Source organism: Paroedura picta, chromosome 13 (assembly GCF_049243985.1).
Source record: "Paroedura picta isolate Pp20150507F chromosome 13, Ppicta_v3.0, whole genome shotgun sequence".
NCBI classification, from domain to species: Eukaryota; Metazoa; Chordata; class Lepidosauria; order Squamata; family Gekkonidae; genus Paroedura; species Paroedura picta.
This window is the reverse complement of record NC_135381.1, coordinates 32,646,579-32,667,969: the sequence shown is the minus strand read 5'-3', so window position 1 is coordinate 32,667,969 and position 21,391 is coordinate 32,646,579. Positions and strand designations below refer to the sequence as shown.

Here is a 21,391-nt window from a genome sequence, read left to right as displayed (position 1 = left end):
GCAGCATCCTATTCCTCTACATCCCAGAGCTTTCCAACCTTCCTGTTCCTTTTGTTATTCCTCTTGGTTTCTCTAGTGCTCACTCTGGGTTCTTATAAGATGTTATGATTGTAAATGCTCACCATTTGGTGAGGGTTGGGGAAAGTATGCTTTGCTCTGTAGACTGAATGTTAGTCCTATCAATGCCTGCAATGAGTGTACTTACATAACTGTAATAAATGAAACTTCTTTTAAAGAGAGTTTGCATTCATTGGCTACTGAAGAACCTCACATAACTAGCCTTTCCTATCAACTACCCCCCACCTATATTTGAATGTAAAGGAGTCCCTCAATAACCAGGCCAGTAAACTATCTGATCAAACCGTAAAAGTCAATTTTAGCCAATATTTAAAGGTGAAAAGCCAGGCCTTAGTTTCAGGAAGATTATGACCAATTTCAAGACATAGGGAAGAATAAGGAACAGAGTTTGGTGTTCCCAGGATCTGCTGAAAGAAGGTAAACTGAAGCCTTTACGAGCTTTTATTGAAAGCTGAGATCCACAAAGGGATACCACTAAAAAACGGGGGAGAACCTTAGAGTCAAAAACATGACAGGCAGCTGGGACAGACTGATTGCCTTTAAGAAAGAAAAAAACAATTTCCATACCTATATGTAAGGTTTAGGGAAAACTGCTTCAATGTATCTGATGAAGTGTGCATATACATAAAATCTTAAACAATGGGTCATAAAAGTGCCACAGGAGTGTATTTATTTGTTTATTTATATTTATTTTTGAATTTATACCCCGCCTCTCCCGAGTAGTGTCAGCTCGGGGCAGTTCACAGATAAAACAATAACCCCATAAATACAATACAGCATTAAAACATTCCCCATCCCCACAATTAAAACTAGCATCAAAAACTAACATCAAGATGGCGATAAAAACAAGAGAAAAAGACACCCCACCCATAACATCGCTGCTCCAGCCTCAAGCCACTACTGTGGCTCACGATGGTATCTCAGTGTTTGTGATCTTTGTGGTGTTGGATCTAACACCTAACATTTATCATAGGGCAGGACCCCCGATTGTAACACTAGGCATCCCTCCCTGGCCTCAAATGCCTGGTGGAAGAGCTCCATCTTTCAGGCCCTTAGTTTTGTCAGGGCCCTTAGCTGTTCCGGGAGCTCATTCCACCAGGTTGGGGTCAGGATTGAAAAGGCCCTGGCCCTGGTCAAATCCAGATGGATGTCAACCAGTAGAGTATATACAACCAGTAGAGTTATACCCACAGAGTGAAGAGTCCTGTGAGGAGCATAGGCAGACCAGTGGTCCCTCAGATAGGCAGGACCCAAGCTGCATATAGCCTTGAAGGTTAGAAACAAAACCTTGAAGTTGATCCAGAAATAAACTGACAACCAGTGCAGTTGTCTCAGCACAGGCTGGATGTGGGCAGTTCCCATGCCTGGTGGAGATGGTAGAAAGTCTGGCAGACAACATCTGTGACCTGAACCTCCATAGGTTAGGAGAAGACAGCAATCACACCAAGGTGCCTGACGGAGGTCAAAGTTCTTAATTGGACTTGGTTGAGAGCTGGAAGATGTGTTGACTCACCTGGACCATGCACACCCAACCAGAGGACTTCCATATTTTTAAGTTCAGTTAACTCTGCTCAAGCCAATCTGCCATGGCCAACAAACATCTGGCCAGTAAGTCTGGTGGTGTAGCCAGATGGCCATCCATCAACAGATAAAGCGATCATCGGAATACTGATAGCAACCCACCCTGGAACTCTGGACTAGCTGAATGAGGGGGCCCATGTAGATGTTAAACAACATGGGGGAAAGAATTCCTCCCTGAGGGACCCTGCATACCAGGGCATGCCACTGGGAGATTCTCTCCCCTAGCAACCCCCTCTGTCCCCAGCCCTGGAGAAAAGATTGCAGCCATTTAAGGGTATCCTCATGTCAGCTAGGTGTTGGGCAATTATCTCATGATCAACAGTGTTGAATGCTAGTAAAAGCAGCAATACCAACCCAAACCTTATCCATAAGTCTCCTTCACAGATATCTAAAATTAGTTTGGTCATTTGCTGTTAACATGATTTATGGGTTGTCTTTTGTTATCCACCTGGTGTCCAAGATCAAACACCTACAACATTGCTGAAATAGATTCCCCTTTGACTGTACCTCACCATGTGCCTCAGTTTCTGAATATGTAGGTCATCTGTATGGATGGAGAACACGGTGGTTGGACACGATCAAAATGGACACCGGCCAGAACATTACACAACTGGGGGGGGGGGGTGCAGGATCGAGGATTGTGGCGACAGCTGAGCCATGGGATCGCCAAGAGTCAGACTTGACTGAATGGCTGACAACAACAACATGGATGGCATTTCCTTTCCCTTCCTCTGAGCTACCTCCAGCCGCGTTTCTGTTCTGCTTTACATTCCTTCAAGGTTTTGATGTCTAAATGCATTCATATTTCTTATCTGGACTGAGTCCCCAGGCTTATGAAACTTTCTCAAAGAGAAAGCATGTAGCCAGTTGTCCAACACTTATATTTTATTAAGGATTTCAAAAGGAACCTTTCGGTCTTTTGCCTGCCGTCGCCAGCACAAAACAGGTTTCAAGGAAAGCTGGTTTTTCTTGCCACAGAAGGATTTTTAAACTTCATTCGAAGATGCCGAATGAGCTCTTTGGGGGGATGCAAATGTGTTGTAATCAAATGGAATGAGTGATTACCAACCTGTACACTTACACAGAAGGCTTCAGTAGCATTTGGACTAGTCTTTCCCTATCTCTGCAAAGATTGAAAAAAAGCTTTCTTAAGAAATGTTCTTGCTTTGGAAAGGAGGCTGATAAGCTGTTGACAATTAAATGAAGCTGCAGGAATGAAGACAAAAATTGATACCCAACTCAAGAGGTTCAAGCCCAAATAAGATATTATGTTGGTCTGACTAAGTATACATGCGCACAAAAGCTTATACCTTGAATGAAACTTTTCATCTTAATGGTGTCCTTGGATTCAAACTTTGTCGTTCAAGATGTTATTTATTTATTTATTCATTCATTTGATTTCTATCCCGCCCTTCCATATGGCTCAGGGCGGTTATACTGTGATTATACTGTGATTGGAACTCTGGATGGATCTACAAAGTACCCAGTGGGAGGGGCTATCTGGACAGAATGCTGGGGAAGGAGATGTGTTAATTATACCCTTGCACTAATTGTTCCAACCCCAAGCCTGCTTAGGAAAAAGACAAGCAAAGTATGTGTCTCTGCCTTTAACACAGCCAAGGAGGAGTGTGCCATTTCAGTTAGGGTAAGTGGTTAGAAAGAATTAAATCTACTTACCTAGCATTATGGCTTCTTAGATCCTAAGGACATGCCTGGAGTCCCATGGTCTCCAAGGGCACATAGAGTCTGTGTACAGCCCAGTATTAAGCATATTTATTCAGAAATGTCTCTCCATTGCATGGATACTACCAAGGATTGTACCTGAACAAATGAGCTACAAGTCCATTTGATTTGTTTAATGAGGAGGACTGAGAAGATGGTAGAAACATACAGATATGCACAGATATGCAAAGGTTAAAAATAAGCCAATTTATTCCTGATTCGGGTTAATGGTGTAACATCACTTCTGAAGAAGACGTGGAAATGACATCACACCTCTCTAGGAATCACAGGAAACTCTATAGTTTTACCAAGGTTTTCAGCAAATCCCAAAGACTTTTCATGGCCAGTTTCCCCTGGAAGTGATGTCACACTGTCATTGATGACATTCCCCATACACCTGTCTCCCAGAACTCCATGCCTAGCAACCGTACCTCATGCTGACTGAAGCAGAGAAAACTAGAGAGTTACAGTATTTTGTAACATTTGATTTATATTCAAATATATAGAATACTGGTAGAACCAAAAAGGGCAGCAATCTGTTACTCCAACAAGCTCCCAGAGGAAGAGCGATCTTGTACTCCAGGGTGCTTCAGGAAATTCAAGTCCTCTGTCTTTCTCCTCTTGTTTTCTGGCTCATATTTGTTGACAAATGCATACGTGCCACATCCTAAACATTGGAAGAGGCCAGCTTCTCCATGGTCTGTAGGATGCTTGAACAGATCTATCAGGGACCCATCTTCTAACAAGTATTCCCACTGAGAAAACATCTATTGTTGCTAAGGAAATTAATATCCTGTTTCTTTAAGCCAAACCAGTCACAGCAGTTATACACTGAACACCCAACTTTATGATGATTCTTCAGTCTGGGTCCATATGGTGTTATGAAGCCCTCTCCTGCCTCCTCTCTGTCAGCTTTCAAAAGGACCCATAAGGTCCCAAGCACACATTGTAGCAAACATTGGGAAGACACCCGTGCCTCTGCAGATCTCCATGCGCAGTAACAGATGGGTCACACTTAGGATAGCCCCACTAGGTTGGCAAATTCCTGGAGTTTTGGGTGTGCAGCCTGAGCTGGGTGGATTTGAAGACAGGAGGGACCTCAGAAGGGTATTGTACCATTCAGTCCACCTTCCAAGCCAGCCATTTTCTCTGAAGGTCAGGTGTAATTCCAGGAGATCACCAGCCCCCACTGGAGGCTCGTAACCCTAGTCATATTGTTTTATTCTGCAAAAGAGTGCAGATGCATTAGGCACTGCTGACTCAGCAAAGTACTTGATGCTCTGCTGTCAACAGTATATTTTCATCTTCCCTCCAACAGATCCCTCCCAGAAAACAATTCTTCTCTTTGCTAAGTGAATTACTCAGTAATCCTCATGTGACTGTTAACAATGTTTGGCAGCTCTGTATTTACCAGTAAATCTTATTAAGCAATCTTGCTTTCATATGTTAGAAACCTGCCTGTTAATCCAGAAATCTTTTTTTTATATACACAGGGGCTAACAGCATCACAGAGAAGCATTCATTTTGATTGACAAGTTGGCAATAGGAAATAATGCCTGAAAATTGCCAGTGAGAAAATGACGACGATCCAATCAAGCTTTTCCATCTTCCATTACAAACCTCACTCCTTTATTTATTTCTGTTGCTCGCATGTACTAACAAGAAATAAATGTATATTCATTACGACTCTGCCTCTTTCGCTTTTTAAATCAACAGAGAAATCACTTAGTATTCGCTAATGTACATATAGCGGGAGTGATAACTAGATGGCTGCATTTGAAAATTAAAATGCTGGAAAGTAAGGCAAGGACACAATCAGCCAATGTTTCTCTATTGGAATAAACAAAAATATCTAGGAAGGATTGCATACCACTAGGTCAAGGTTTGGCAACTGACAGCCAGCAGGCTGGATCTAACCTGGAGGCAATCTGATCTAGCCTTTAACCTTAGCAAATCTTAATTATTACGGTGAAAGCTTTACTCTTTTATTTCTCTTTCAAGAGCCTTTTCGGCAGTGACTAAAAACTTTGCAGCAGCACTCATCAAGCTCCGTGGAATTTCATTACTTTCACAGTAAAATCTCCTGATTCAGGCACGGTGCCGAATGTGCTCCCTGTTTGTCATGCATTTTATGAATCCTGAGAACATGTTATCCCCCCCCCTCCCTTGGGAAAGAATTCATAGTAACCTAAAGTGGAAGCTCAAAAATTGCATTGGCTTCTTCCACTGTTCCCTGCCTCAAAATGATGACGCTTGAGATCCAACCAGTTCTGTGTCTCTGCCCGCACTCCTCCACTCCACTCCCCACTGTATTTTAAATTCTTTTTAACATAATTATGTTACAACGCAGTTCCAGAGTAGCACAAGCACAACACACACACACCCCATCTCCCCCTCCAGCAACATTAAAGTGAAGACTTTAGGATGCTTAGGGCTGATCCTGCGTTGAGCAGGTGGTTGGACTAGATGGCCTTTATGGCCCCTTCCAACTCTATGATTCTATGACTCTGGCAATTAATCTGTATTGCTCCTGAGAAGACTTTTGGGGGTGGGGAAATTAGCCGTATAGCATATGGAAAAGGGGAGCATTTAGGCACTTTTCCCATGGGAAGGGGAGAAGGGGGGGGGAGATTGATGATGAGAGCAAGACACACACACACAAGTATGTTGTTTGTGTGTGTGGGGGGGAGAGGTTATGCCATTATGCTATTGCACATGCTCAGGTTTATTTTAAGGCATGGGAGGTGAGGTAGGAGCCAGGAACACCTACTCTCCTAATAGAAGCGTAAAATGCAAGTCATGAATGGTGCCGAAGAAACCCACAAATGTAGTATTGCCAGGTGCAAAAGCGGAGTTGGTATCCAGAAGTCAATGTGGTGAGAATGTGCTGGCAAATAACAACAGCAGAAACAACAACAACAACAATAACAACAAACAACAACAACAATAACAACAAGAGGAAAAGAACAGCAAATGTTGGCAACGCTGTTAGAACGAGGTGTAATTCTTCTGGATCAACAGATGAAGAGTATCAGAATGAGGAAGGGCTTACCCGTAGCTTTAATTTGACCGAACAACATCTTATACAACTATGGTCTTATGATGTTAAGGCCAGTCCATAAACTACCAGTTCCCTAACCCTGTAAAATATAAGGACTCTCTCTAAATTATAAATTCTGCCTCTACAGCAAGGATTTACCATGTCTTTCTTATGTGTTATTATACTGGTTAGAATTGGTGGACAAAATGGTTGTCCCTTTATCCATCTTTTGTTTTGCAGTTCATCAGGGGAATGGTCCACACCTAATCTGATCGCACAATCTTTGCTTTTTTATTAGATTTCATTTTTATCAGTACTTTGCAGCATTCCCTAATATACCAAATAGAAAGCTGGTGCTGAATGTAAGGTGATTCCCCCGCTCAAGAAAACTTATAAACAAAATTAAATTACCGTTCCTAACTGTAACTTGTATGTATATTTAAAATGACCTTTTTTATGGCACATGTAGTAAATAAAAATAGAAAAAAAGTCTTCCTTTCAGGAATGCAGGATAATGTAACATACCTTTTTCTTCAGAATTCTGAACTTTCTGACCTCTCTTTCAATAAATGTTTTTAAGGTGCCCTTAGAATCCTTTTTACCACAGCAGACTAAAACAGGTGCCTAGTCTGAATTTTATGTAATATATGTGTGTGTCCCCATAATGCTACAGCTGGATACATGTCCCTCACAAATATCAAGGTGGCTGTCAAAATCATAGCTGCTTCTTAAAAAAAAAAAGCTGAAACAGTTCCATAGTGTGATAAAAGTAGATTTCGGTTCCCCAGATCAGCAGATTCTTTTTAAGAGTTGCAGGGGCCGGATGTTTATTGGAGCTCCCTCCCAATTTCTTCTCATAGCACTTAGTGTCGATAGCATTAAAAAGATATGCATATTATCTATTCCAAAGCCATCTGTATTTGACAACTGTATTTAGTATGTTTTATATCTGTTGGATTCACTTCCAATGTCCAGCATTCCTGTCAATTCCCACCAATACCCCTTGATGTTTCATAGGTTGAGTAACCTCTAAAATTGGTGGGATTCTTAAATAAAATTAGTTGGCACGCTACCTGTCAGTAATGTAAGCAGAGCTATTGAATGTTTCTTACTGCTACTGGCTGGAGAGATGATTTCATTGTCTCACTCCATCAACCCGGCAAGCAGCCGAGCTCTGTTTCTGCTGGCAGATACTGGGAAGAAAAAAAAGGGAAATAGTTAATGGGTTTAGGACCTCATTAAATTTGTAGTCAAAGAGGATAATAAAAGTGTATGCCTTCACTGAATCCAAGGATGCAGTACATGGTCTGCAAGGGAAATACAGATTACTCCTGATTCTAGGGTTACCCTTTGCATGAGTGAAAACAGGTGATCATTCAAACATGATAGTATTTGTCAAAGTGATTCCTCTCCACATGTATGTCCAAGATAAATTACCTTCACCTCTCAAGAAAGTTCTTGGTTCGGAGGAAGTTCTTTGGGAATGCAGACTCTAGCAAACCCATCCTTGCACTCATGGACTGCATGAAAACATTAGTTTGCCTTATATTGAGTCAGTCTATTGATCTGACAAAGCCAGTAGAATCTACTACAACTGGCAGCATCTCTCCAAGGTCTCAAGCAAAGGGCTATCCACTTACCAGCTGGTCCTTTAAACTGGAGATTCCAGAGATTGAGCCTGACATCTTCTGCACGCCAAGCAGATACTATACCACTATATCATGGCCCCAATTGCTAGCAGGAAATATAATGCAAATTTATCTCAATAAATGGAACCAATGGGCCATCTTGAGTTAATTCAGAGAAAGGCAAGATAAATTAAGCCCCAAACCAATAAATAAGGAGGAAAAAATGACAAATGGATGCAGCTCTGTGTGACCCCTTTACCCTGGGCCATATTGCTTATCAATAATTTGTGGCCCTGATTAAGCTGGGGCCACCATTGACATAGCGGCTGGGATGAGTGGGAGAATTAACAGGGAGGGGGAAGAGCAGAGCCCAGGGTTCACATGGCTGCAAGGGCAACATGGCGCCTGGGTTTGGAGGCTGGGAGACAAGCCTCCAATGGTGTCAGGTTGACAGTTGCTTGCCAAGGGTAGTTGGCACAGGGGCATGGGTGTATAATTGTTACACTGTTTCTAGTCACAACTTGCGAGTTGGCAGGGGGTGGAGCACACCATGCGTGGGCTACTCCCCGGAAAAGAAGCCTCTTTAAAGAGGTGGTTCAAGCCACTGCCAGGGGGAAAATAGGGCAGTTGGCTGACTGCTCCAACTCCTGCTAGGCCAACCCTCTCACAGTGTTGTTGTTAATAAAGTTGTGACCTCTTTCAATGCCAACATGTTGTGAGTGTATTTACTAGCCCGGGCCTCTCACCCTGCAAGTCAACCAACATTACCAAGAACAGAACAAATTTAGAGTCCAGTAGCACCTTTAAGACCAACAAAGTTTTGGTGGTCTTAAAAATGTCATTGAATTTTAAATGTGTTCTGCTGCTTCAGACCAACATGGCTACCCACTTGAATCTACCCCGGACTATAGTGATGCTTGAAAAGGTGGTCTGTTATTGCTTTGCTGAGGGAAAATGTGTTTCTCCCTGTATTCCAAAGAGCTTCCAATCACCACCAAAGTATTTTAAAGCCAGAAGTCAAAATCATAATGGCTAGGAGTGTATCCCTTGATTTTTGACATCCTCACAAATCATCATACAATTTGGCTGTCATTCATTTATTTAGCACCTCTGCTGCTGATTTCTCTGCTGACATTATCTTTATGAAAACGGCTTCCCAACTAGAGTACTTTATGGTGCAGAAACACATTTTGCAATATCACCTGGCTGGCTCAATCTGTTTCCACATGTTATAAGGAATAACCTCAACTCATCTTAAAGTCAAAGTATGGTTATGGGATGGTATCACACAGCATGTGAAGTAACACTATCTGGTAGGGTGCAGAGTCTAGTAAATCATTCAGAACTTTCTGTAATATTAATAAAATCCCTTCTGTCTCAGAACTAAGATACTGGGAAAGATACAAACACAAATTGACTGAAATAGGCCAGTGATTCCCAAACAGCAGGTCAAAGTACACTGGGATGCCAGGAAATAAATTAAAGTGTGCTTTCAAAATTGAAGCCACCATCTTGGATTCTTATCTCACTACCTGTCTCTTGAGATGGAGAGGCCCCATGAAACATTAGTTCTTCTCTCTGACAAGATAAAGAGTGACATCATCCCAAGGTAAGAAGTCAGGAGTCAAGGACTCATCAGGGTGGGGAAGACCTATGATAGGCCATCAGTGGGGGAGTGTCCTCTCCCTATTGGGGGCATATCCCTCAGTGAGGACCAATTAGGAGAGGGGGTGTCATCTACGCACTAACCAAAGATCATCTTGACTAAAGATACACAACTTGCTTAAGTGATTATGTGAGTATACAGAAATGCTACATTTTCAGAGAACAAAGTTAAAGGGATACAGCCCATTTCTAAGGTAAAGGTACTATTTCTGGAATAATTTGTTGAAACCAGTAACATCTTTGATTGTAAGCCGTGGCTTCTTCGGTAACATCTTTGATGAATTTCTGATAACTATGAGACAATGCAATTCTCTCAGCCTCACCTACGTCACAAGCTATCTATTATGGAAGGGTAGGTGATTGTAAGCCGCTTTGAGATTCCTTTGGGTATTAAAACGTGAAGTACAAAAAACAGGCTCTTCTTCTTTTCAATGAGCTGAGGTCAGGAGAAATAATGAAATAATTCCCTTGAATCCCAAAGTGGCATACTCCCCTTTTATATCAATTCTCTGGTGGTCATTAAATTTACTAAATTCCTTTGGGTAGAAAAAGTGGCCCAATTCAAGCTATTGACATTTATTATGACATCTTTTTGATGACTGGCAAAACCACCAAGAAGTAAGGAAATTTTGTCGTTCCCAAAATATCTGTCATCTAGTAACCATCACAGCATCTTGTTACAGAAATTTCAAAAGCAAATTTACCTGGTGGGAGCTTCCTATCAGAAACCAAAAGACAATTGTGATGCTTCAGAACATATGATGTTCCTTTCCACATATCTGAGCCCCATGAAAAGTTATACTGGTCTTTCTCAACTTTTTTTTTCCAGAGAAACTACTGAAACATTCTTCAGGCTTTGAGAAACCCCAGAAATGGCATGATCATGCAGAATATGATTGGGAAGCATAGTTGCAGACATGCCCATCCATGTCTCTCCCTTTCCCACCCCCTCCAGGCCCATCACTGGCCATATGGAGGGGTGGAGTGACAACATGACTATGACCGTTTATGCACTGGGAACTTCACTGCCCCAGCTTCCGTGCAGGAGCACAAATCGGGAGTAGATGATCCGCACCAGGCCAAATACTCCCCCATGTGGGTGCAGGAAGAGGTGGGGCAACCTGCCACAACTAAAACTACAGCCTGCAGCCCGGCATGAAACATCCAGTGCATAAACGGTCTATATGGTCATATCATCTGATAATTTTTTAGCAAATTAAAACATAATAGAAAAATCAGTTAACTCCCACCCGTTCAGGAAATCCTTCCAAAGCCATCAAGAAACGCCAGGGTTTCATAAAACCATGGTGAGAAAACCAGAGCTACACTGCAGATCACCAGGTTTTTTAGGATGTTTCCTGAAGAATCAACTGATCTGTATGCTTGTTGTCCCTCATGGAATAACTTTTTTAATTGTGTTGCAAACACAGTAGGATTCTTCAGGGCTTGACTTGGAGCTATTTATTTGTATTGCAGGAATATACTGAGTGAGATTTCAGTAAACAGGTTCGTAGGGTGAGTACTGGACGCTGGAGAAATTTGAACTGGGTAAAGCTCTCTGGAGGTTACAGCAAGTTGAAAGAACAACAAAATGTCAGCTGGAAACCTTCCCCCCCCCCCCCCGCCCTGTGTGTGTATTTTTTTTTTTTTTTAGCTTTCAGCACATAACCTGAAAGCAACAACATTCATGTTTAATAACTGTCTAGGAGGAGGAGACAACCGTTGATTTGGTTTTCTGCCTGGCCTAATGAACAATCTTCCCAGCTTAGCACTGAAAGGGCATCTGCCAACAGTCCCCGCAAGCAGGAAAAAAAGCTAACCTTGCCAGCTATGAGCCTCATCTGGGGTCGCCCTGGAGCACCCAAGCGTGCCGTACTGTTGCATTCTGCTCTGGGTCTGGCTTTATTTGATTGTCACCAATTAGTGCAACAATAACGATCCTTACAATCTGTTAGATGTTGAAGCTGCTCCCTAACACAATTAAGCCCTCGCAACAAACCCGAGCCACAATGAGAAATGTAGCCCATTAAGTCCCATTTAATCAGTCCACAATTTCCGCTCTCGCTTCACACGTCCCCCTAGGACTCAGCTGAAATAATTGCCACAGTTACCTCTTCCTGGTATGCCTTGATTGATTGACAAGCGGCGGCTGCCGTCAGCCACTCTCCTCCACCATTTTCCCAGCAGGGGGTATTGCACGGTGGTGATAGCCTCAGCCACTGCTAGAGAAATATGATATAAAACTTCCTGCGCTAAGTGGAGTGGCGTTGTTCTTTCATGTTTTATCTCCTCTGGATATGCACAGGTCACAGGGAATAATTTTTAACTCCCCAAATGCTTCAAAAACAAGACTTTGAACGCCTGCTTACTAAATTCAGTGGGGATTAAGGACTCGGTTTTCCTGTATCCTCAATCAGGCTTCTTTTTTTTATATAGGCTATGATATCAGGATGAGCGCAAAGAAATGGTCACAGCTCTGTGTCTCCTTTGCACTGATAACAGCTACTGCAGTGTAAGGCTTGGATTACTAAAACTGGGAAGGAGATTGTCAATCCTGCCCATCCCTGTTCAGGCCGCAATTGCCATTGTCTTTTTTTAAATCAGGATATGCAAATGGAATTTGACAGGAATGTCACTGTTAAAACGGATGCCAATGTTTGCATTGGTAAATGGCATTGGCAAAGATGTACAAACCCTGTGAAATGGTATGGGAGATACTAACACACTGGGAACACCAGCAGTGAACAAACGAGAACATGAATATGGAAAAGGGATAAGGCACAGTGAGGGTTTTCCAGGCTGCATGGCCATGCTCTGGTAGTTTTAGAAGAAGAAGAAGAAGACGAAGAAGACGAAGAGGACGAAGAAGACGAAGAAGACGAAGAAGAAGAAGAAGAAGAAGACGAAGAAGACGAAGAAGAAGAAGAAGAAGAATTGCCTTCCCATTCCTCTCCCCACCACAGACACCCTGTGAGGTAGGTGAGGCTGAGGGAGCCCTATATTCCTGCTCGGTCAGAACAGTTTTATCAGTGCCATGGCAAGCCCAAGGTCACCCAGCTGGTTGCATGTGGGGGAGCACAGAATCGAACCTGGCATGCCAGATTAGAAGTCTGCACTCCTAACCGCTACACCAACCTGGCTCTTTAGTTCTTGATGTTCCATCAGTGACTGTGGCTGACATCTTCACAGCAAGGTGGGACTCTCTCTGTGCCCAAGTAAGTAAACAGTTGCTGGGCATTTTGTTTACTTCTTGGGGAGAGGGTTGAAAACAAATAAAATGCCCAGCAACTGTTTACATACTTTGGCACAGAGAGAGTCCCACCTTGCTGTGTCCTACATCTGAAGATGCCAGCCAATTACTTGTGAAGCATCAGGGACTAAAACTACCAGCCCACAGCCACACCGTCTGGAAAACCCACAAAACCAGTTGTCTCCGGCTGTGAAAGCATTTGACAATTCATTGGGTAAGGCATACTTGTGCAACTATAGAGAACAAGCCTCAGAACTGCATGGAAAGTTTGCTATCAGTTACAGAATCAGAGGTGATTTAGGGTAGCAATTAGAATATTTGGCTCCAGGGGCTAGAGTTCAAATTCCTTTGCGGCCATGCAAGTGGCTAGGTGCTCTTATTATTATAAGAAAAAAATAGGTGTGGGACCATGTATGTCGCACTTAGATCCTTAGAGGAAGGGTAGGATGAAAATCCACCATCTCTTCATTTGTGTCCTTAACCATGCCACTCATCATTTCTGAAGACAGGTCCCTTCTCCTCATCCATGCATAACTCAACTGCCTGGAAGGACAGGACTGGGACTCCTTCTCCCTCAAGCTTCACTAAAAAGGAGAGGCTGGCTGCATGCTGCTTGCAGCCCTGGGCAAAATGCCCTTATCCGGAGATGAGCTGGCTGACACAATATCCTGTGCCTCCTGCTGCAGCCGTGTTGCTGGCTTGCACTTGGTCCCAAACCCCCAGGTTCTGGCATGCCCTGGCATTCACTCGTGGCTGCAATGACACCGACATGGCCAAGGTCACACTGAATTGTGATATGACCGCCAAGCACATAAGTACAGGCTGGTGCACAGGCCCCTTTCAAAACTGGACTTCTGCTTGTTGACAGTACAGTAACCTGCCTGGTTTCATGCCTGAACAAAATCATTTTCTGTGGCTAAAGCCCATGACCACAACAACGGGAAACTGTACCAGGAACATTAGTTCTCTGAATACCCTACCTTCGAGCCCCAGCTGCCGCTGGACTCACCAACAGTTGCCGCCGCCCCCAAGTTTGTCCCCAAGACTCCAGGCATGCAGTAGCTTCAAGGTTCACCGACAAAGCAACTAAAATGGTTAACCAAATTTGACCCAGTGAGTCTACGGAGGAATCCTCACAACTATCCAATCCCCTTTTAAAGCTGTCTATGCCTGTGTCCATCACTACATCTTTTAGCAGTGATCCGCCAAAGACTCTGAATACTAAAATATAGGTAAAGGTAAAGGTATCCCCTGTGCACGCACCGAGTCATGTCTGAAGCTTGGGGTGACGCCCTCTAGCATTTTCTTGGCAGACTCAATACAGGGTGGTTTGCCAGGGCCTTCCCCAGTCATTACCGTTTACCCCCAGCAAGCTGGGTACTCATTTTACCGACCTCGGAAGGATGAAAGGCTGAGTCAACCTTGAGCCGGCTGCTGGGATTGAACTCCCAGCCTCATGGGCAGAGCTTTCAGACTACTTATCTGCTGCTTACCACTCTGTGCCACAAGAGGCACTACTAAAATATAACACAGGGGAAATAACAAAGAGCGGGGAGGAAGGTGGAAACATGGTGGAGGGGGGGAAATAATTTTTCCAGTTTTGAATGCTTAGGTTCAGTTGTAGCTGAGGAAGGGGAAGTTGAGATGTTTCTTCATAAATAAAACTGTGATTTAAGGTTGGTTTGGAATGAAACAGAATCATGCAGGTATTCGGACGGACTTTCAGGCATAAAGTACAGCAAGGAAGAAATGGAGACCGTCTCCAGTTTCCAGGCAGGATGGAAACTGGAGAACTGTCATGAAAGACAATTCTTGGTTTCCATGGGCATCGCAGTGGCAAAGGGTTTGTTTATCTCTAATCATAAGGAAGGTTCTTCATTCATAACTGAATGACTGAGGGGTGCTAGATTTAGCCTTATCAGTTAAAGGTGCTGAGAATTACCTTTTCTTTCTCAGGGAAGAAATTATTCTTCTCCAAGCGGTAAAATCCATGAGACACACAGTGTGACGTGACTGTAAAATAGAACAACTTTCCAAATAGGCAGGAGATTTTTTTTTTTAAGTTATCGCTAGAGAAACATTTCTTCACCCCACCAAAACAAATTTGCCACATTTTATCTGGAATAATCGGTTTGTCCCAATAAAAACAGCAGAATACAAAAGCTATTGGCATATATGAGGTTACAGGTCATTAATGATGCAAATTATGAGTTCAGCATTTGGACAATATGATCCCTTTGAGTCCGTTGATAACTACCCTAGTCTGTTAATCAGACCTAAAATGTCAGCTCTTCCTCTGTTTTGTTTGTGAATGTCAAATTTAAAGGCCTCGACTCCTACCATTGCTGGAAAGAGAATATATGGATGAAAGAACATAAAGAAAGCCTACTGGATCATACCAAAATTCCATCTAGCTCAGCATCCTGCCTTCATGAATCGTTAAACCCAACATTTCTACGCATCAAGGAATGCATGATGACAGCAGCCCATCTTCTCCCACCAGCTAATATTCAGGGACACACTGCATCAGAACTGGGAGGTTCCACTAATATATCATGGCTGATAGCCCCTGAAGAATGTATCCTGTTTGAATTTATTTAAAAACTAACTAAACACCAGTAGCTGTCATCATAGCTTTTGGCAGTGAATTCTATAAGTCAATTCTGCATTTGTGTGTGTGTGTGTGTGTGTGTGTGTGTGGTACAGGTGGGAGGACCCTACTATTCTTTGTCCTGAATCTTCTGCCAACCAGTTTAATTAGATCTTCCTCAAGTGCTATAATAAATTACGGGTTTCTTATTTTCTCTTGTCATAGCATAGTAAAGTGCAGCAGCAAGCAGATCCAGAGTCCATTGGGAACTCTACGACATGTCTTCTCCTTCCCATTTTCCAAATGCTGAGGGCAGCAGTGGTTGTCTGGTATCACAGAGTTTAAATTAGGAGGTCAGGTATAGGTGAATCCCTGGCTGTCTGCACCCTTAGAGAGGCAGACTGGAAAGAGGAATTATAAAGTTAAGTCAGGAGACTCCCCAACAACCGACAATCCTTCTGGCCTGGCTAATCAGGTATGACTCAAGGGTGTATCCAGCTGTCTGGAAGTATAACATTTCAAACCAGTTGATCTCCTCAGATTTCAGCAGCTCATGGCTGCAAGAAGTAAGGCACCTGGTTTTCTTTACTTGCCATGAACTAATCTTGCAAGTTTCTGGCCTATCTATTCTTTGGTTCAGACTATCACTTCCTAGTTACCTATCTTCACACACGGTCTCAGAGAATAACTCTGGTAGTGGTGTTCACCAGAATGCCTTCAGGCAGGGGTGTGTGTGTGGTAGACTCCCACCTTAGGATTTTAGCTCAAACTCCAGAGTATCCCAACTTTGCCAGTGGCAGGATGACATCACATCTGATGTACCCCTGGAGTGCTGTTGCTGTGTCACCAGTAATGATGGCCTAGGCCTAGTTTTTTCTGCTAGTAAATCTACCCATCAGTTGCACTGGGGTACCTGGCAACCCTAGTGGCCAATTTTTAAAAAGTGAAATGGGATAAAGGAGTCACTAGGAACTCTCTGATTTTGGTAACCTAATGTGTGTGGGGATATTGAAAATATTTTACCTCCCTGATTAATTATGCATATTTGATGTAATTGACAGAAATCAAAACTAAACCCTCTAAAACTTGCTAAAACCCAGATCCAGCCAGCAGGCATTAAAAAATACATCAAAATCGAATTAAAGTTTACAAAATGCCTGGAGAACAGCAAATCCCACCCCTACTTCCTGTGTTCTCAGAGCCTGCAATGGGCAAGCAACCAGCATCCAAAGAGGAGGAAGAAGAAGAGTTGGTTCTTATATGCCGCTTTCCCCTACCCGAAGGAGGCTCAAAGCGGCTTACAGTCGCCTAACTATTCCTCTCCCCACAACAGACACCCTATGGGGTGGGTGAGGCTGAGAGAGCGCTGATATCACTGCCCGGTCAGAACAGCTTTATCAGTGCCGTGGCGAGCCCAAGGTCACCCAGCTGGTTGCATGTGGGGGAGCGCAGAATCGAACCTGGCATGTCAGATTAGAAGTCCACACTCCTAACCACTACACCAAACTGGCTCTCGAGGAGTTGTACAAGCACAGTCCCACCACGCTATGAAAGTGAGGTCCTGTAGCTTGATGGCAGAGTATAAGTACAGACTTTCCAAAAAGAAAATCCTTATTTCAACCTAGCTGAAGAGTCTCAGCTATTTTATTTAGTTAATTTATATATTCCATCTTTCTGTTCCTTGAAAACCCCTGGTGGCTAAAAATCAATAAACACATCAAATACAATAGCAGCAGGTATGTGGAAAAGCTTTCTCTGCCTGAGACACTGGAGAGCTAATGCTGGTCAGAGGACAGAATACTGAATTTCAGGGGCTAAAGGTCTAACTTGGAATGAGGCAGCTGCATCTTGGCCCTGCCTCTAATACTGACTCATCTCATTTCCGAATATGGTGAAGAAAAACAGAGACAGGCCTACCAAATTGAGACAGGCCAACTAAATAGAGGGGTTGGGGTTTTTTTAGTTATTTTCTTTATAAACACTTTATCAGAGCAGCAGGAGAGTTTATTTCGATACTCTGCTTTTCACTGCCTGAAGGAGTCTCAGTGGCTTACCATCTCCTTTCCTTCTTCTCCCCACAACAATCTCCCCATGAGGTAGGTGAAGCTGAGAGCTCTGACAGAACTGTTCTGTGAGAACAGCTTTAACAGAACGCTGACTAGTCCAACGTCACCCAGCTGGCTGCATGTGGAGGAGTGGGGAATCAAACCTGGCTTGCCACTCATAACCACTACACCAAGTGTTTAGGGTTTGAACCTCCAAGTAGAGCCTGGATAGCTCCCAGAATTACAATTGATCTCCAGACTACAGAGAGCAGTTCCCCTGGAGGAAATGGAGTGTGGCCTCTGCATAGAGGTCTCTCCCCTCCCAAATCCCTGCTCTCCTGGGATTCCACTTCTGAATCTTGGGAATCTCCCAACCTCTTTCTGCTCTGGGCTTTTTGACCAAGTCACAGGTAAACCTCTGGGCCCTTGTAGCCAGAACTGGGCATGCCCTCTACCTATTTGTTCAGCTTTTGGCTCATGCTAGAGTGGTAAGGCAGCAGACATGCAGTCTGAAAGCTCTGCCCATGAGGCTGGGAGTTCAATCCCAGCAGCCGGCTCAAGGTTGACTCAGCCTTCCATCCTTCCGAGGTCGGTAAAATGAGTACCCAGCTTGCTGGGGGGTAAACGGTAATAACTGGGGAAAGCACTGGCAAACCACCCTGAATAGAGTCTGCTATGAAAATGCTGGAGGACGTCACCCCAAGGGTCAGACATGACTCGGTGCTTGCACAGGGGATACCTTTACCAATTCTGGCCAAGGGGTGGCTCGTCGTAGGATTGAGAGGCAGATCAAGCAGCCAAAGAAATAGAAACTGAAGCAGCACAATTGTGCAAAATATGCTTGGGAAGCAGAGCTATGTGCACATCTACCCTGGTCCCCACACCTTCCCACCCCCTCAAGGCCTATCATTGGCCATTTTGAGAGGGAGGGTCAACATATCACCTGATAAGTGTTTAACAAATTAAAAATGTTTACCAAATTTTAACAAATATTTTTAAACCCTGAGGTTTCATGAAACCCTGGTTGAGAAAGCCTGCTCTAGATGCATAACAATCCTGCCTTGAGCTACCTGGTGGCACAACTGGCTGTCTCCCTAGCCCACACCAATGCCAGCATCTGGATACAGGCCAAGTTGACTGCGGGCCAACTGCACAATATCCTGCCTGAGACCAGAAGCCTGTCATCTCCTTTCTGGTCACAGTTCCCTCCTCCCTTAACATCACTAGAGTTTTTTCCCAGATGCTCTTCACACTTGTCCCCATGGTCCCACAGCATCTGCCCACTTGAAAGGAAGTGGGAAGTGCAAGAGAGCAAAATGACAGTCCTTCCTAAAAATTTGATTTCTCACATGAGAACACTGCCTCATGGAGATATGGAGGGAAAGGGGTCTGAGTCAGGCCAGTAGAGGAGGGAGGCTAAGAGTCCCTTGCCTCTGCTGGCAAAATCTGTAACGTATATGATTCAACAGAATATGAAGAGCAATGTGTTTGTTTATTTGTGTATTTGTTTGTTTACTTACTTACTTACAAATTTTTATACTGGCCATCAGATTTGCTGTCTTGGGGGGGGGATGTACAACTGATTGGATAAAACTGTAAAATACATAAACAATTCACAGTAAAATCACAGCTAACCTGTGTTAGCATCAACACAAAGTGCTGAGGTGAATAAAGTAATTTTCAGAAACAAGTTGGAGGAAAAGAAAGGGGTACGAAGGGAGGGATGGGGGGAGGTCTGACGTTTTGATACTGAGATTATCCTGTTATCCCCAGTGGAAATTGTTTAGAAAGGTTACCGCTCAATGGTTTAATTCCTTTACAAATTCCTTGCACCTTCACGACACTTGGTCGAGTCTACAAAAACAAGAAGATAGAGGAGTCTCTTCCTAAGGAAGTTTCAGGTCTCCATTTTAAAAGAGAATGAGGCATGGAGGGAAGGCAGGAGACAAGCAAGTCAAAGAAAGAGACTAAAGAGATATTCCATATCAGTTTGGGGAGGACAGACTAAAAGGGCAATGTCAATTTCAGGTGGTGAATGCAGGCAGCAGAGCTACAAATTTCAGGTGGGAATTGGGGAAATTTTCTCCCACTTTCTTGAACCTCTAGAGCAGGGGTGGCCAAATTGTAGCTCTCCAGATGTCCACGGATTACAATTCCCATGAGCCCCTGCCAGCATGCTGCTCATGGGAATAGTACTCCATGGAAATCTGGAGAGCTACAATTTGGCCACCCCTGAGCAAGGAAAGAAGTGCCAAAGTGAGGGATTGCCAGGTCCCATGGGGGTCTGGCATCCCTTTTGGAGGGGTTGAGCTGCTGGGTTAAGCAAGCATGGAGAGGGGGACAGGAGAGGCAGAGCCAAACATCCCAATTGTTTGCTGAGAGAAATGGGAGTGCTTGAATCAGCTGGGATATTCTTTCTACTTCTCCAGGAAGATAACGTTAAGAGAAAACTCTCTATCCCTCCTCTATAACCTGTGGGGAAACAGCAAAGTCCTCACTGAAACCAGGGCTCTCCTACACAAGTGTCCAGGGCAATGGGTATGCCCTCAGAACACAAGAGGAGCAAAAAGTGCCCCTGCTCTGCACCAAGGCCCTGAGCACCTGCCACCTCAGTTCATGTTTTGCTGAAATAAGACTGAAAGAGACAACGCAAGACGTGGGTGGGCCTCACTCTGAAATTCAGAGGTTTAGAGCCTCTGAATATGGAGGTTCACCTCAGTCACTATCACTAGTGGCCACTGATAGACCCATCTATCTAACCCCCTTTTAAACTTATTTATACTTTTGGTGACCACTACATCTTTTGGCAATGAAGTCCACATTTTAATCACATATACCAATTCAATCAGACTATTCACTTTTGCACAGTTTTAGTGTGTCTGTGTGTCACTATTTAAATGGTAGGGGGGCTAACAGTTAGGTTGCCAACTCTGGATTGGAAAATTCAGGAGATTTAGAAATGGAGCCTGGGCCAGGTGGAGCTGGGATAGAGGATGGAGCTTCTTAGGGATGTAATGCCCTGAATTCCACCTTCTGAAGCTGCCATGCCCTCTAGGGCAGGGGTAGTCAATCTGTGGTCCTCCAGATGTCCATGAACTACAATTCCCATTAGACCCTGCCAGCATTCGCAGAGCAAGGCAAAAAATAGTCGAGCAGCCCCAAGGTCAAAGTCCAGAGAATCCAATAGTCAAACAAAGCCAGTTCACTTTACCAATGCCATAGTCAAGAGCAAAGCCAGAGGTCAGTTGAGCCAAAGATCAATCAGACGTTCACAGGAGCAGAGCCGGTCCGGAGGGTAGTTGCATAGATTGCATTCACGCCAAAAAGCCGCTTCTGTCTTTCTAAATGCATCCCAGCTAATTAGCTGCACCTGGGGGATGACTCAGCCATCCCCCGGAGCTAACCCAGCTGGACACCATCTATTCTGTCAGCGTGCCTGCAGCCTCTGGCTTCTTTGGCGTTCTACCAACCCCACCCTATGGCTTCGTCTGAGTCCCTGGGTGATCCATCTGAATCTGATTCAGACTCCTGCTGTGGCAATGTCCACGATCTCTCATATGCTGAGCCGGGCTGACTGGAGCAGCTCTCCCCAGCGTCCCTGTCAGAATCCCCTGTTTCTTCAGCCAGAATTGACTCAGCTGCCGGCTCTGGTTGCTCTGGCAACCCCTGGGAGATGGGAGACGGCAGCGGGGGCGTGACAGCACCACAGAGAACACCCTGATCTATACTCTCTGCTTAAGGATGCAACTTGCATGATCAACCAAGAAAAAATAGGTTTCTGCTTTAGGAAGG

The 21,391-nt window shown here is 44.0% G+C and overlaps 1 long non-coding RNA gene across 1 annotated transcript; it reads right to left on the bottom strand.

The window, feature by feature from the left end:
* Positions 1 to 4,414: 4,414 nt before the first annotated feature.
* On the bottom strand, positions 4,415 to 20,908 carry LOC143822908 (uncharacterized). The gene is made up of 3 exons (XR_013226300.1): positions 20,811 to 20,908; positions 7,495 to 7,614; positions 4,415 to 4,605 (listed from the first exon to the last, which is right to left on the bottom strand). It is a non-coding gene; the product is annotated as an uncharacterized LOC143822908 (long non-coding RNA).
* Between the last annotated feature and the right edge of the window lie 483 nt (positions 20,909 to 21,391).